Below are 14,897 nucleotides of genomic sequence, written 5' to 3'. Positions count from 1 at the left end.
ACAGTTCAACAGTTTACTAGGTGTGTGGAGCCATATGCAGTGATAATGCTTGGTGCAAACATATAGTAATAAACATAATACTTCAAGAAATGTGAGGCACTATGTGCTATCATGCAAATGAATATAGTTTTAGGGTTTATATTAGGATTTTATTGTAGATATTTTGCTGAATAACCCATCATCTAGGTTTTCATTTCTTGAGAACCAAAATTGTAACGTTACATCACAAATGCATGCAATATAATACAATTATGGTATAGAATAGAGGAGTCTTTATTTTCCCTTCAGTTTTCCTTAAGAAAATACAGTTGAGAAAAAAAAAAGAAAAGAAAAAGTAAAGTACTTTGTTAGGACTTTTAACAGCTTGTCCAGCTGAAGGACATTCAATTTATTTTCTGTGCAAATGCTATTCCATTATATGTTTTATCTTCCTAGATCGTGACTCTTCACAAGGAGACATTATCAAAACTGTCCAGGACTGTAATTTGGTCAGATGGTAGGATCCCTGAACAGAAAGGCAGAGAAAGAGAATGGAGTTTGGAGGAAAAAGAGAAGGAAAAGTAGCTTGAGCATGACTCATCACCTGCCTCTGCTGCTCTGATACCTGGAAGGAAAGCAACACAGAGCTTCTAAAGAACATGTTACATGAACAGAGCTCAGGAAGAAAAAAAAGGTTTCAAGACCAGGAAGGCCAGCCCTGAGCAAGTCTTCACCATGTACTGCAGGCAGGTCTTACCAGCCCAGGCCCTGCTGCACTAACCAAAGACACATGGTTTCTTGTCATTTCCAAGTGAGGTTACATTTCCTGGGAAAGGCTCTGTTCACAATGGTAGCTGATGAAGAAGATGAATGGTCTGGAAAGGGTTGTTCAAGTTTTCTGATAAGAACAGTTCACCAAGAGCAAAATGGAAGAGACAAAAGAGGAGATGGATGGAAAGTTTAAGTTTTCACAGGAAAATGAGAGACGGGACAAGGAGGTAGTTGAGGGAATGCTGTTATTCCAAGTGGAAAATTTGGAGAACTGCAGGCAAGAGAGAAGCTTTCATGTATTGTCAAAGGAAAAGAAGCAGTGAAAAGGAGAAGGAAGGTCAAGGGAATGACACAAAGCCGCAAGGGAAGGTTCAGATTAGACATTAGGAAAAGTAACCTTACTGTTGGGATGGTTAAACACTGGAACAGGCTTCCTAGAGAGGTGGTTCATGCCCCATGCCTCCCAATGTTCTACAGGTATTTGGATAATGCCCTCATAAATATGCTTTAACTTTTGGTTAGCCCTGAAGTGGACAGGCAGTTGGACTACATGATCTGTGAAGGTCCCTTCCAACTGAACTATCTATTCTCTTCTAAGTTACGCAGTCTTAGGTGTAAGATTTCTCCTGTGAAGAAATTGATGTAATATGCTGTGGAGGGAACGGTGGCAGCAGTTGGAGGTAACAGCTAGTGTGGTTTCAGGTACAGGAGTCAAGAGGAGGGATGGAACAAGGTAGAAGCACTGAAGGAGGAGAGCAATGAATTTGTGAATTTTTAAATCTCAGTAAAAACAGGTATAGGGCTCAACCCAGCTAAATAATACTTACTATGTCATCATTGAAAAATAAGATATATAATCTTACCCAAAGTAAAGATTTCAAGCCATGTTACTGAATCTTAAACATAACTTTGCCAGGACAGAAAGGCACCCAGTTATGGGTATGACTGCTCAGGAGGCAGTTTCCATCCTTTTTTTTTTTTTTTTTTCCAACAACTTTAGTTTTTCTTTATAGTTTCTTTATAGTTTTATAGTTTTATAGTTTCTTTATAGTTTAGTTTCTTTATAGTTTTTCTTTATAGTTTCTATATTTTCTATATATTTCATTTTTCCTTTTATTAGGAAAACTTTATAGTATTCCTAAAATAACAAGTTCATCCACACAAATCTGCGATTATTATCTGTGATTTAGTCTGTATTTGTCTACAAGGTATGTGAAGTGGAGACATAATGCTTGGTGCAAACAAATAGTGTTAAATATAATACTTAAGAAATGTGAGGCAGTATATGCCATTGTCCCAGTAAGTGTATAGTTTTAAGGTTTATGTTAGGATTGTATTTGTGGATATTTTTCTGAATAACCCATCATCTGGAATTTAATTTCTTGAGAACAGAAATTATCATGTTACCATGAATGTGCAATATAGTACTACTATTGTAAGGATTAGAGGAATCTTTCTTTTCCCTTCAGTTTTCTCTTCTTATGAAAATACAGGGGAGAGAGAAAACGTGAGATACCTTGTTAGTACTTTTAACAGCTTGTCCACCTGAGGGACATTCATTTGCCTTCTCTGCAAATCGTATTCCAAATTATCTCAGAGGTTGCTCTCTGCTATCATCCTCCTCATATTGACTATGTCTCCCACATCTGTTGTCCACAGAAATGCCCTCAGACTGCGCACAGAAGGGTTGCATGGTAAATGTGATAATATTTTCATCTGTACTGCCATGCCAGTGGATTTCCAGTCCCTTTCTGTGTAAGATAAAGTGTGGTGCAAACATCCGTGCATGTCTCCGGATCAGGGGAAGGATTGTGCCACCTTCCTCTAATACCTGCAAATGGCCGATCTGAAGTGCAAACCACCTGCAAATCCTGGCTGCACAGTCTGGCCTGTGACTCTTGTGGCACAAATCCATTCCAGACAGCCCAGACCTTTTTGAACCACTAATATGTTGTTGATCACAGAGCACACGGTCTGTCTCAGTACCTGCTGGTGACATGTGGGCTCAGTTCTGCAGGGAGATCAATGCACAAGATAAGTGCTCCTGCAGCTTGCTCTGCTCCTTTTACAGCTACATCAGTGCTTGCAAACCCCAGGAATCACAAATGGGGCAGATCTGAAATGGTGGTATTTCCCCACCCCTATGGAAGAAGAAGGCCAGGTTTCTAAACAGGTGATTTTCCATTGCCATTTAAGTGTCTCCAGCACCACAGAGAAATAAATGTTCCTGGAGACATCAGCAATCACAAATCTGGTTGCTAGATGGGCCCCACAGGCTAAGGCTAAAGGCCACCTTGGATCACCCTCACCCATGTCAGCAGAACTGGCTGCACACCAGACCTCTTCCCTCTCTGATCAAGAAAGCATAGTCTGGGCTCTGCCTTCTTCATCCCAGTCAGGACGGGCATCCCCAAAGGGTAGTGCAGGCTGAAGACACTGGTTTTGCATCATCTTCTGCTTCTGCGCTGCTGGCCAGTGCTTTCAGGAGTATGGAGGCTGCATTCCCCAACTATGTTCTTTAGTATCTTTTTATAAACAGCCATGGTAAGGTGTCCAGCTGCACTTGAACATAAAATGTACAAATCGTTCAGGTTGCACATAAAAAAATCACTCTGTGAGTAGCAGGACTGAAGAAGGTGGTTGCCTAAAAATTGCATCCCCTAAATCCTCCACCACTGGTGTTGCATTCTCCTCCTCCATCTCATTTGTTCATCCCTTACACGCTGGGCAAGGAACATGTGCCTAGGCAGAATCTGAGCTGAAGTTGCACCTCAACTGCCTCCAGCTGTCGAGGTGTGAGGGTAACGTTTCTTCTGGGGCCAAGTTTGGGTCCTCCTTTCCCCAGTTGGGCTGACATGGATGGACAGAAGGGAAGAAGGGATGGGGTACGAGCCCTCTTCTTGCAAAGCCACACTTCTGCACTATGAAGGGGACTGAATGGAATCAGGAGGCCTGGTTTGTAGCTCTGGTTCTGCCCATCCTATTTATTTGTACTACCTGCTGCTTCCATCTCTTGCTGGCTCATTGAAGCAGAAGTTTCTGCAGACCTAACACAACAATACCCTCATCTTATTTAGTACCTCTAGATGACACTGTACTACAGATGAAAAATAGAAATTCAGTCTCAAAAAAAAAAAAAACCCACATGTCCCCTTCATATTTATTAATAATTAATATAATCTTTGATTTTTATTATTTTAGTGGTTTTGTGAAAATAGAAATAATTGCTGCTGATTATTATTTATTTAAGTGATGACAACATGATTAATAATGCTTCAGGATGGAAGGATTCACACTAAACAACCTAGAATGGGAGATTTTATCTCTGTTGGTGGCAAAACTCATAATACACAGGCATTGGAAAAATAATAACCCACCTGTAGAGGAAGAATGATTAAAGACAAATATATATGCAGCGACACACAGATAAAGGAGATCAATATTTAGGACATAAAGCAACCTAAGAGTCTGGTTCCATGATCTCCCCCTGACACAAGCAGTCCTTGTTGGGGTCCCTAACATATGGGTTTAGCTGCAGGCCCAGAAGGTGGGTTCAGGAAGGGGGGTGTTGAGGAACAACCAGCATGGCCAGACTCTTCCCTGGTAGACCCCAACTGTCAGATGTAGCTTTACCAAAGATAAATTCAAACAGTGATTCCTGTATTTAAAGAATTACTGAATTGTTGAATACTTTTGGCAAAGCTTAGCCCTGTTTCCCCCCTTCCTTTTTTTTCCTATAAGCAAGGACCTTCTGAGGTCATATCACTGGTGATAGCAGTCAATGCTAAAATCCCAATCTTTGTGACTGGTCCTACAGCCAGAAACTACTCTGTTTCCCACGTCTTAAGAGAATCATAGAATCACAGATCCACAGAATGGTTTGGGTTGGGAGGAACCTTAAAGCCCACCCAGTTCCACCCCCCTGCCATGGGCAGGGACACCTCCCACCAGCCCAGGTTGTCCAAAGCCCCATCCAGCCTGGCCTTGAGCACCTCCAGGGATGGGGCATCCACAGCTTCTCTGGGCAGCCTGTGCCAGGGCCTCACCACCCTCTGAGTGAAGAACTTCTTCCTTATATCTAGTCTCTATCTACCTTTTTTTTTTTTTTTTACTTTAAAGCCATTACTTGTTGTCCTATCACTACACTCCCCAACAAGGAGTCCCTCCCCAGCTTTCCTGTAGGTACTGGAAGACTGCAGTGAGGTCTCTCAGGAGCTGGAATTCCTAATATTTTTTTTATGAAATTATGATTATGAAATTATGACTAGCCCTTTGCCTACCTCATGCTTCTATTCACACTTATATTCTCACTCTGTGCTTCTCATAGCACCCAGTATTTTTTCCCACTTTTTGGGACAGTACACAGAGCAGTCAAGGCCAGCTGTGAGCCTGATCCATACAGTAGAACAGAAGAGTGAAGCAGTAGGACATACCTAATTTTTCCCCAACCACCTTAGTTTCCACTTCTAAAATTGCCAGCTTTGGACCTTTTTCCTTGTTAGTTTGTTAAAACTTAAACATTTTGCAAATCCGGATTTTCATACCTACCAAACTGCTCTCATGTGCTCTGGGATCCTTGGGCGGGCCTTTAAAACTCATGGAGTGAAACACAGGTGCATCTCCTGTAGCCACTGCTACTTTTCTTTTCATGTCCCTGTACCGGTGACTCAAAAGTGGTTCTGCCTCCCTGCTGAAGCCTGTATTAAACAAGATGCTTGTTGCCTTCTGGTGAGAACTTGGTTTAATAGAGGCTCAGTGTTAGAAAGAAGATGCCCGTGCAGACCCTAAGAGAGAGAAAATTTCTACACAGGCACGATTTTTTTCTCTTTCATTTAATTAAATGAGGGCAGGTATGGAGTTGTGACTGTGTTTGGTTATAAATGCATGGATTACAAATAGAGTATACAACAATGGTCAGGTTAAAGAATATTTCCTCGTGTTCTCTTTGTGTTTGTTCTGCAAAAGATTTCTGTATGTTTCTTCCAGAGATTTTTCACGGTAATTAGGCCTAATTCTTTAATTGCCTCCCCCTCCATCCCTAAAAATGCTGCTGCTTCCTAGTGATTCTGGATATAACATATGTTGCCGGATATAAACAGGGGGGCCTATTAACACGGTAATAAATTTGCACGCTCTATAAATTCTTGCATCATTCATAATCTAAAATAAAAGATGAGAAAAAAGGCTTTGATTTGTTGCCTTTGGTCTGACCTTCAACACGTAGATTTATACGGCAGAAAGCAGTGTTTTGAAAGTTGCCATTTCTTTAGTCTGGGGGAAAAAAAAAAAAGAAAGAGCCTTTTTATAATTTTTTTTAATGGAGTACAGTTGGTCCATCAAGTTTCAGTTTCATTTTGAAATGTGCCCTGGGAGAATGTGCCGTAAATGCCAACATATTCAGCAGCATGAACTCAAGATGATATCAGCTTGTAATGGTGTTCTGTTGCCAGTGAGTTCCACCAGCTCCATTTTTTAAAACGCAAGATAGAAGAAATGGCTTAGGATTTTGTTTATTGCCCGTTTCCTCAGAGGAGCAGAACACAAACTATTATCTGCCTGCCTAATCTGTGGTGCCTTCTTGATTGAAAATTCTCAGGCAGGGCTTCTGCTTGTGCATTTACTGTTGACCCCAGACAGCAGTAACATGATTTCCTTGCTGACTAAAGAAAATACAAAGCTGCAAGGGAGATGTGTTTTGATTGACAAGCAATAGGTACATCTGTTTTCAGGCTTCCAGATCCTTAAAGATACTGCTGAATAAACTGTGCAGTTGCCATCTTGCAATAAACATAATTCATTCCTCACAGAAACACACTTGGTTTTAAAAGTCGCTTTGTGTGAAGCGATAGTATTAATAAAATGACAGCAACATATATTATGGGAAAGACTCGTAGGCAGCGTAAATCAGTACCAATCAGCTGAAAACAATGGACGTGTTTCTGCTGACTAAAATATATACCTGTTATCTCAGTTATTTTAGGCAATTTGTTAGCATAGGTGATAAAACGTGTCTAAATAGTACAGGTAGGGAAGGAACATGGTAGGGACTTGACAAAGCAGACCCTGAGAGAAGGTGCATTTTTCATGAATCAGAAGTTAGTTCTCTTGGTGAAGATAACAGATAGGATTCCTCTACGTGATCCTGTACATAATTACCTTCCTTGCAAAAAATGCACCTAACTTCTCTCTGTTGCTATGCATCATTATCTTAAATATTTTTGAAACCGTTTCATTACCATTCCCATCCCATTTTTTCAGTCTTGTATCATAACCGTTTTGTCTGACATCATCAAACTGAATATTAATCTTGTGCCCTTACAGCCTTTAATCCTGGTATCAGAAACCATGTCTGTAACAAATACACCCAACGTGGCTCATTATTAACTGTTGAGAAGGTGCCCTGGTGCCTGCAGCTTCTGCAGGGAGGTAGAAGAGCCTGTGTAGTTTTTGAACAAGCACCTCTGAGAAACAGCTACCAGGTTTACTTGCTGACATTTAAAAATAATGGAGTTGTTTACTCAGTATTTTTTTTTTTTCTCTCTGAGCAAATAAGCATAAAAGATCCTGTTAGGGTTTTGTTTCCAGAGTGACACTCTGGGATTTTTTTCTCCTCTCTCTCTCTCCTCTCTATTTTTTTTTTTTTGGTTTGAAAGTGAAAGTTTATTATTTTTATTGATTGGCCAATTAGAAAAACTGGTGCCTGCTTACCTGTTAGAATGGAAAGATTCGATTACAGAGCCTCAGGAGCAAGCTCTGGCTGAGTCCTGCTCTAAAGAGACATGAAAGGATACAGTGGCAGTTAAGTCTCCTGGCACATGAAGGAGTGTAAACCATTGATCACAATACGAAATGCTGAAAACTGAAAAGGAATCCAATTTATTCTAAATAAAACTACTCTGTTCTCCAGTGACAGATTCCAGAGTCAGACACCAGAGAGGAACTGACAGCAGATGTTTTAGAGCCAAGACACAGAGAGGCTGAGTAATAGTATAGAAAAGAAATTGCTTTGAACTTCACCCCTGCTTTAAATACTTCAAATCAATAGGGTCACAGAGCTCTTTAATAGAGTGATGAGGTCTTGCCCCAGCAGATCTTCACAGTGACAAGTTGATGTGCTTCCTAGCAGCAGGGTCATAAAAATTTCAGGCTTCCCTCTGAAAGGGGGCTTTGTATTAGCGGGGTCCATTTGGAGTAACTCCCTTGTATGGCCACTCTCAAAAGCTGAGCCCTAATAGTCTACATCTAAATGGGACTGACCTCATGAATTACCTCAAGAAACTTAATCTATAAACTGGCTTCTTCTTATGCAGACTGATGAATTCTTGTTTATTCCTAAATGGCTGTCACAAAACCTATTCATCAAACTCTTAACGGGGGAGAGAGTCTCACATAATCCTGCTTCAAGTGCGGCACCATTAAATAATCATTAGACTTCATTGCTGGTCTTGAGACCCACTCCAAATCCACAAAGCAAGCTTTTTACCATTCATCAGGACTGCATTTAGATGAGATTTTGACCTGATAAAAAAAGGGTGTTTTTTGTCACTATCAGTTTCATGGCTGTGCTCTTTCTCCTTTCAGAGGCAGTGGTGGGGTTTATTTTTTTTTTCTCCCTTTCCTTAACAAAAGTAAAAGAAAATAAAGGCAGATGGCCAACTCTTTCCAATATCCGTTTGCTTTATTTGAGCAGTTTAATGTAGTGAAACAGAGTGAAATGTTGCTACTTGCTAAATGGTAAACAACGCCATTACCCAGAATTCAGCAGCAGACTGATACAAAACAGGGTGCTGGTGATTAATTAAACTGTTGTTGTAATTGTAATGCATGATACATAATAGATAGTGTGCTGTGTATTTTAAAAGCTGCAAATTAGCAAATAATAACTTCTCTACATAGCACATCTCCATTCCGTGCTGTTAATGCACAAATAATCAAAAATAAAAGGTCATTACTGCTAACTAATAAAAAGAATGTCTTTTGATTTTTCTTAGCCTGTGACATGTGCTGGAGGAGTTGTGCATTGTGGGGCTGCAGACCACACACCCCTGCAGGAAAAAATGTGGGCCTTTTTTCTCCCCTTCCTTTTGGGTGCAAATGTACCATATTTATTATTAATCAATAGCAATTAGAACGATCGGTCGGAGCTGTGAAATTTCAGGATCTGGTTCTGAGCTGTTATAATCCCAATTCTTGTCATCCCCATTAACAGAACAAAGCTCGTGTTCTGCAAATAACGGCAAGTGGATGCCCTCATTCATGAGGCAAGTTCAAGCGTGGCTGCTGTGGAGAGGTAGGGTGAGGCTCCTTTCCCTATTCTCTGTGCTGCTGAAGCATGTACCTTACTTTCAGCCTGATAGTGTCACTTGTTAAAGAAGGACAATGCCTGCCTTTAAGTTGAAACACGTGCTAATGCCTAGCCAAACTTGGCCTAAATCCCTGTCATGTATCAGGTTTGAGCTGATAATAAAACAGGCTTAGCCTGCTGATTTTTTTTCCTCTGTTTGCTCAGTGTCTGTCAGCCAGGGCAGGATGCTCTGACTTTGAAGGTTTTCTCACTCATTACCAAAGTCCTAAAACCTGCCTGCTTAGGACCGTGCATTTCTGCTGGGGGTCTGAGCAGGGATGGCTGAAGCATCTCACGCACAAACTGCATTTATATACCAGTCTGCCATATGCAATGTGAAGACCAGTGTAAATGTTCCAGGAAACCCAATGTAAATGTTCGAGGTGTGAATGCGCATTTCAAAACTTATCATGGGCAGCATTTTCCTTTCAAACTCTAAATGTTCCCCTACCTTCACAGCCTTGTTTTCACCTGAGGGGCTGCAATGTTACTCTTGCATGGCGCTGCACCTGCAGCTGGGTGTTGTTCAATGGCAGAATTGTTCCAAATTGTTGATGCTGTTGCTAACAGGCCAACTGTGAAGGGTAATTAATCAAATGGAATAGTTTACCGTTTATTTTTAGTCACACGGATAAAATAATTATTGCCAAAAAAAAAAATAAATCCCTGAAAATACGAACTACAAAATCCAATTGCAGTTTTCTGCATTTCTTTTTAATACTCAGATACTTTTAATTATCTGGCAAGTGATCAATGTGCTCTTTTTCCTCTCCAATGAAGCTTTTTTTCCTTTCCTAATAAATATCTTCAGGTACTTTATCCACATACGTATGTGTGTGCTTAGTTTCTGCTCAATTCTCAGTTACTGACTAAGGGACGAGGTAGTTGAGAGGGGATTGTGGGGGATAGAGGAGAGAAATGAAGTACAACTGCTGCCTGTGTTTACAGAATGAGGTTCACAGGATTATGTGTCTCAGAGAAATTTAATAAGATTCTGCGAGTACGTGATGTACTGTACTGTCTTGTGTGCATAAGAGATGCACACAGGTCTTGACATTCATATTTATTCATACAGGATTCTGAAATGGCATGATTTTAAATATAGCATGAAATCCAAGGATAGTAATAAGGACGGAGGATGACAGTGGAGCCTGATGCCTTAATTAATGCAAAGGCTAACCCTGATTTTTGAGAAATGGCAAGTTCCCCTGCCTACACCCATGCTGCTGCCATCCTTTGCTGCACAGAGAGGTGTGAATCCTTGGCCGGAATGCAAAGAAATAGTGCCTTAGTCTGGCTGCATGCTGCTGTTCAAGGGTAGAATAAACATCCATCTGCTACCTTTTTATATCCTCCCTGCCGTTTCCGTGATCTGAGGATGTGTTGTTTACCCATGCTGTTTAGTCTCCTTCTCCTTCAACTCTTTCTTTGATTCCCTCTGCGAGGGATGTGGGTATGTCTGTAATATCTTTTATGAATATTATATTTTCCATCTGCTTTTTGGAGTGCTGTTGTGGTGTTTGCAATATTATAAGGGGTTAATTCCAGTGAGAGCTCACTGCTCATAGCAGAGGAAACAACAGGTTGGGATAGCAGAGCTGGTGATCAATATTTTCAGCAGGCAATGCAGGTGATGCTTTTATGTTTTACCTTACTTTTCTCAAAAGTTTTGCTTCAGGTGTGGAGTATTAAGGAGGAAAATGTGGTGGAGGGCAAAGCTGTAGAAAAGGAGAAAGAAAAGTTTCTGGGAGTAAGAAAGCAGAAATCGAGCTGAATGCTAGTTTGAGGACTCAAGTGCCATTCACCATGATTCATGTCCACCTCTGCTTCCTTCAGTGCAAGGAGCCCCTGAGATGCAAACCATGAGTATTTGTAGGTCTCTAGCTTTGGGTTAACACAAACCATCTCTTTATTATCCTGTTCTTCTTTTCTCTGCTCTGTTGGCTTGGCACCCTCCTTCTGTTCCTATTACTTTTTTTCTGTATCCAGCACTTTCTACATTCTCATCTAGCTTCCTACCATTCCTCAAAACCAGCATCCTCCAGAAGTGTTACATGAATTTTTGTCCTGTTTCTTGCCTCACCTCTCTCCTTCTGTATGAGTCTTGTATCTTAGTTTAGGTTGCAAAGTACTTTAAGGAAGAACTTCATTGGTTTACCATTGCTGAATTTGCCCTTAATTTAGTTTGAAGCTTAGGTTAATCAGTGTTTCCTCATCATTTTTTTTTCTCGGCCATGGTTTAGACTGACTGAATTTTCAGTTTGACTTTAGCATGCTTCTTATTCATTAACCTGAATGGTACACGTAGAGATTGCCATATCTATAGATTGCAAGCTTGCTGCTTGCTTTATAATGGAAAATCTGCTATGAGAGCTTGGTTTTGTTCAACTAGTGCTAAAGAGTAAGTCATATGCAATTAAAAAATTGTTATTTCTTGGTGGCTAAAAACGTATCGACATAGTCTCTTCCAGTCACCTCTACGTACCACCTCTTAAAGATGTGCAAAAAGCCTGTCTTGAGACACCTATTGAATTGCATCGCGCTTGCTGTGATTAAGTGATTTAAGGAGTGGATAATAAGACACATCGTCTTACCGACAAAAGCGCTGTTTTGCTCAGGCATACATGACAGCTGCAGGGGAGCAGTTTCACTGGGAGTTTGGAAATCAGAATGGTGCTGACCCCACAAGGCGTTATGTGTGCAGGAATGCAGAGGTTCTGCATCACAGGTGGAGGTGACAATAAAGAGGTGTTTCCTGGTCCACGAGAACTGTTTGTGGAAATACATGCCTAAATTAATGCTTACAGCACAGTATAGGAAATTAACCCAGAGCTTTGGTTTGATATTTTTAAAAAGTTACTGAGAACTGTTTACGCTTATTTTGCCCCGTTTTCCTTATAAAGTACTTCCAAGGCAATATAGACCTCTCCAGTACAATATCCTCATGCTTATAAGCCTTGATGGATTCCTCGTTCACCTCTACATTGGCTGTAGTACCTAGTTTCTCAAACTCCATTGTCTCCTTCTGTTCTACTCTTTAAATTAATAACTGCTTGGCTCTTTTTTTTTTTTTTTTTTTTTCCCCCCATTTAATAGTCTGGTTCCAGTGGAATTTACTCTTTCTTTTTCAGATTTTTGATTTTTTTTTTCCTTCGTAACTATATTAAAGATGGTTCATTATCAGAAAAAGTATTGCTGCCTATCCAGGAAGGAATCTTGCATTCTACACCCAGGATGGTAAATTCTTTGGGAGGATTCACCAGATCACTTGCTGGAGCTAATATCCTGCTTGTACCAAGACGTTATATCTGAAAGTCAGGTATATTATTAAATAGATATCTCAACCTCACATCACCTCAAAGGGCTGGGCAGGGAAAAATGTTGAAGTATTTATATAAAAATATTTTTATTAAATATTTTATAAAATATACTAATTATATACACATATATAGTATAAAAGTATATTAAATAGTCTTTATATTAAACATCTAAAATATTTATATTAAATGTAAGGATTTTTTTTCTTTGGTAAAATATCTATTAAATAGTTGTATATCAGGAATTTTGAGTAAAGTTTGCATGTATTTATCAAGACTGTCTTCAAAGTTTCATATTACTTACTAGATAGCAAAGGAAAGAAAAGATCAGAGATCTGATGACTTTTATTTTATAACAGTGAGAAAAGAAAAAAAAAAGTTTTATTCATGTTGTTTAGTATGGACTCTCATGTTCAGATCATTGTCACTTGCTTAGTTTATCTAAGCTCATAAAAAAAAAAAAAGTTTGTTAAAGAAAAGAATGTAAGGAATAATTAAGTGGAAAATATTATATTCAATCCCTAGCCAATCTGAAGAGACTGAATGCCCAAATGAAGCCAGGCTTAGTCAAAGTGTCATGAGAAACAGCTGCTTGACCATGCCGATTTCATACTGAGAATTCCTCAGATTCCTGTGGTGTTTGAGATTTCCATATAGTATGATACCATGATAAGACTTTATCAACCAACTTACTTGCTTTGTGATATGCCTGGTATGCTGAGAGAAATGCAATTCCTCTGTTTCCATCATACCTTGCTCTTTGGATAAAAATTCAGCAAAGGTCTAAGTGCCCCAAAAGGCTGGTAGCCAGAGAAATCAGAAGGAGGGTGCATGGTCATCACATTCTCTGCGGAGAACCTGGTGGGTTATTATGGAGATCTTTTCTCCCTCACTGCAGTCCCAAGTTCCTTTAAAGGCCTTTTCCCCTGATTTTGCTCAGCTGTCATACTGGCTTATAGATGAGTCATAAATGATGCCACAGGAGGAAGGAAGCTAAAATTCCTGGCATGAACATCTTATGCTCATGGTAAAATGTGACCATCTAAGGCATAATAAAGTCATGAAGCCTTAGTTTAGGGATGTGTGGGCAAAATTAAAGAAAAAAAAGATTCATATTAGCACATCGGCAAAGTCTATTGCAGCACAACCATTTTATGAACCAAAAAGACTAGATTGTAAGATTTGACACCAACAGAAGAGAAATTAACTAATTCTTGCTGTGAATACTCTGCTTTGCCATTTGAATAGCTTCATCATTTGTATTTGGGCACCCTCTTTAGGAAAAGGGCAGCTACATGAATGTGTGGTCTGGATTTTGACTCTTCGTGGATGTCTTCATGTCACAGCTTTTGCGTTGGCCTTAAGGGCTATAGACGTGGGGGGCTGACACTGTCTCTACAGCTGGAAGCAAGGACACAAGTGGCCTCTTGGAAACCTGGTGAGGCCTCCTCTCACATTATTGAATGCTGATAGCTGTGGCTGAAGTAGCTGTTGTTATCAGATCTCTTTTTCTGGGTTGGAAGGTGGAGATTATTGGGGAGTTACATGTCTGGACTGGGGATGGAAATTGCATCCGTTTTGTTGATCAAGGAGCTCTGCATGACATTAAGTAAAAACACTAGTAAAACACTTCCAACATGATTTTACTGGAAATGTCAGACTTCGCCAATCTTAAAGTATTTTTGACAAGCGCATGGTTCTTTGTAGTACTAGCTGGAACTTGCTTTGAAGTGGCTTTGCTGCTTTTTTATACTGCAAAAGCTCAAAGGTCAGTAGATTTATCCATTCGAAGGTCCCTGTGAAGAGGTCAGCTCAAAGCTTCACTCTGTTTTACTCCTTATTCAAACGAACACGGGGCAACTACAGAGGTTAGTTAGGAGATAGGGTTACAGTGTCTGCAGTGTGAAGAAGGTGCACCTCTGAATGTCCCCATTATGGCTAATTCCATGTGAACAAATGACCCAATTCATGAACATCCAGGCTTCGGTGAGATTGCCGTGGTCAAAATAGAAGTCTTCCAGAATTATATCTGCACTATTAATCGCTGGTGTAAAAGTATTATCTACTGTCAGGTTTTTAGGACCTAGGGGACTGAAGTCATCTAGATTAGACCTCTAGTATCTGAGAAACTGGATGCCTGAGAAGTAATCTGTGCTGAAAATTGTATTTCTGTTTCTGTGCTTTCTCGTGTGAGAATAACCTTTTGTTTTGGGCATGAATCCTCTCCTGCTTATCCATGTTACTTTGAGATCAGACACTGCAATGCGTTCTACTTGAAGCTATTCCTACAGGGAATTTAAAAGCGTGAGCTATCCCACTTATCAAAGGCAGGGAACATTTAACACCACGGTGCCACGAACCATAGCAATTCCCCATGGTCCCCTGGGTAGGATTCAAGGTGATGGCATTGACCTGTATAAACTTAAATGGTCTGGCCCAGCTTATTAGTGCCTTCTCTGCATGCAATATTCCACAGCTGTAATTGG

The 14,897-nt window shown here is 40.1% G+C and overlaps 2 long non-coding RNA genes across 16 annotated transcripts in view; one reads left to right on the top strand and one right to left on the bottom strand.

Moving 5' to 3' along the window:
- Positions 1-14,897, top strand: part of LOC308190994 — a 57,885-nt gene that overhangs the window by 23,539 nt on the left and 19,449 nt on the right. For 7 of the 15 annotated variants that reach the window (XR_013947607.1, XR_013947608.1, XR_013947609.1 and 4 more), the window contains one exon: positions 436-977. The exons of 5 other annotated variants lie outside the window; for them this stretch is intronic. This is a non-coding gene — a long non-coding RNA (uncharacterized lncRNA). Of the gene's footprint in view, positions 1-435; positions 978-8,959; positions 9,041-14,897 lie in introns of all 15 variants that reach the window. 3 more of the 15 variants (XR_013947617.1, XR_013947618.1, XR_013947615.1) reach the window with 2 other exon arrangements.
- LOC308191000 overlaps positions 3,838-14,897 on the bottom strand; it is a 159,991-nt gene continuing 148,931 nt past the window's right edge. The window contains exon 2 of the long non-coding RNA XR_013947634.1: positions 3,838-4,814. This is a non-coding gene — a long non-coding RNA (uncharacterized lncRNA). The remainder of the gene's footprint in view (positions 4,815-14,897) is intronic.

The sequence above is a fragment of the Anser brachyrhynchus genome, assembly GCF_964034855.1.
Source record: "Anser brachyrhynchus genome assembly, chromosome: 2".
NCBI classification, from domain to species: Eukaryota; Metazoa; Chordata; class Aves; order Anseriformes; family Anatidae; genus Anser; species Anser brachyrhynchus.
The sequence above is the reverse complement of the archived record's forward strand: the minus strand, read 5'-3'. Positions and strand labels throughout refer to the sequence as shown.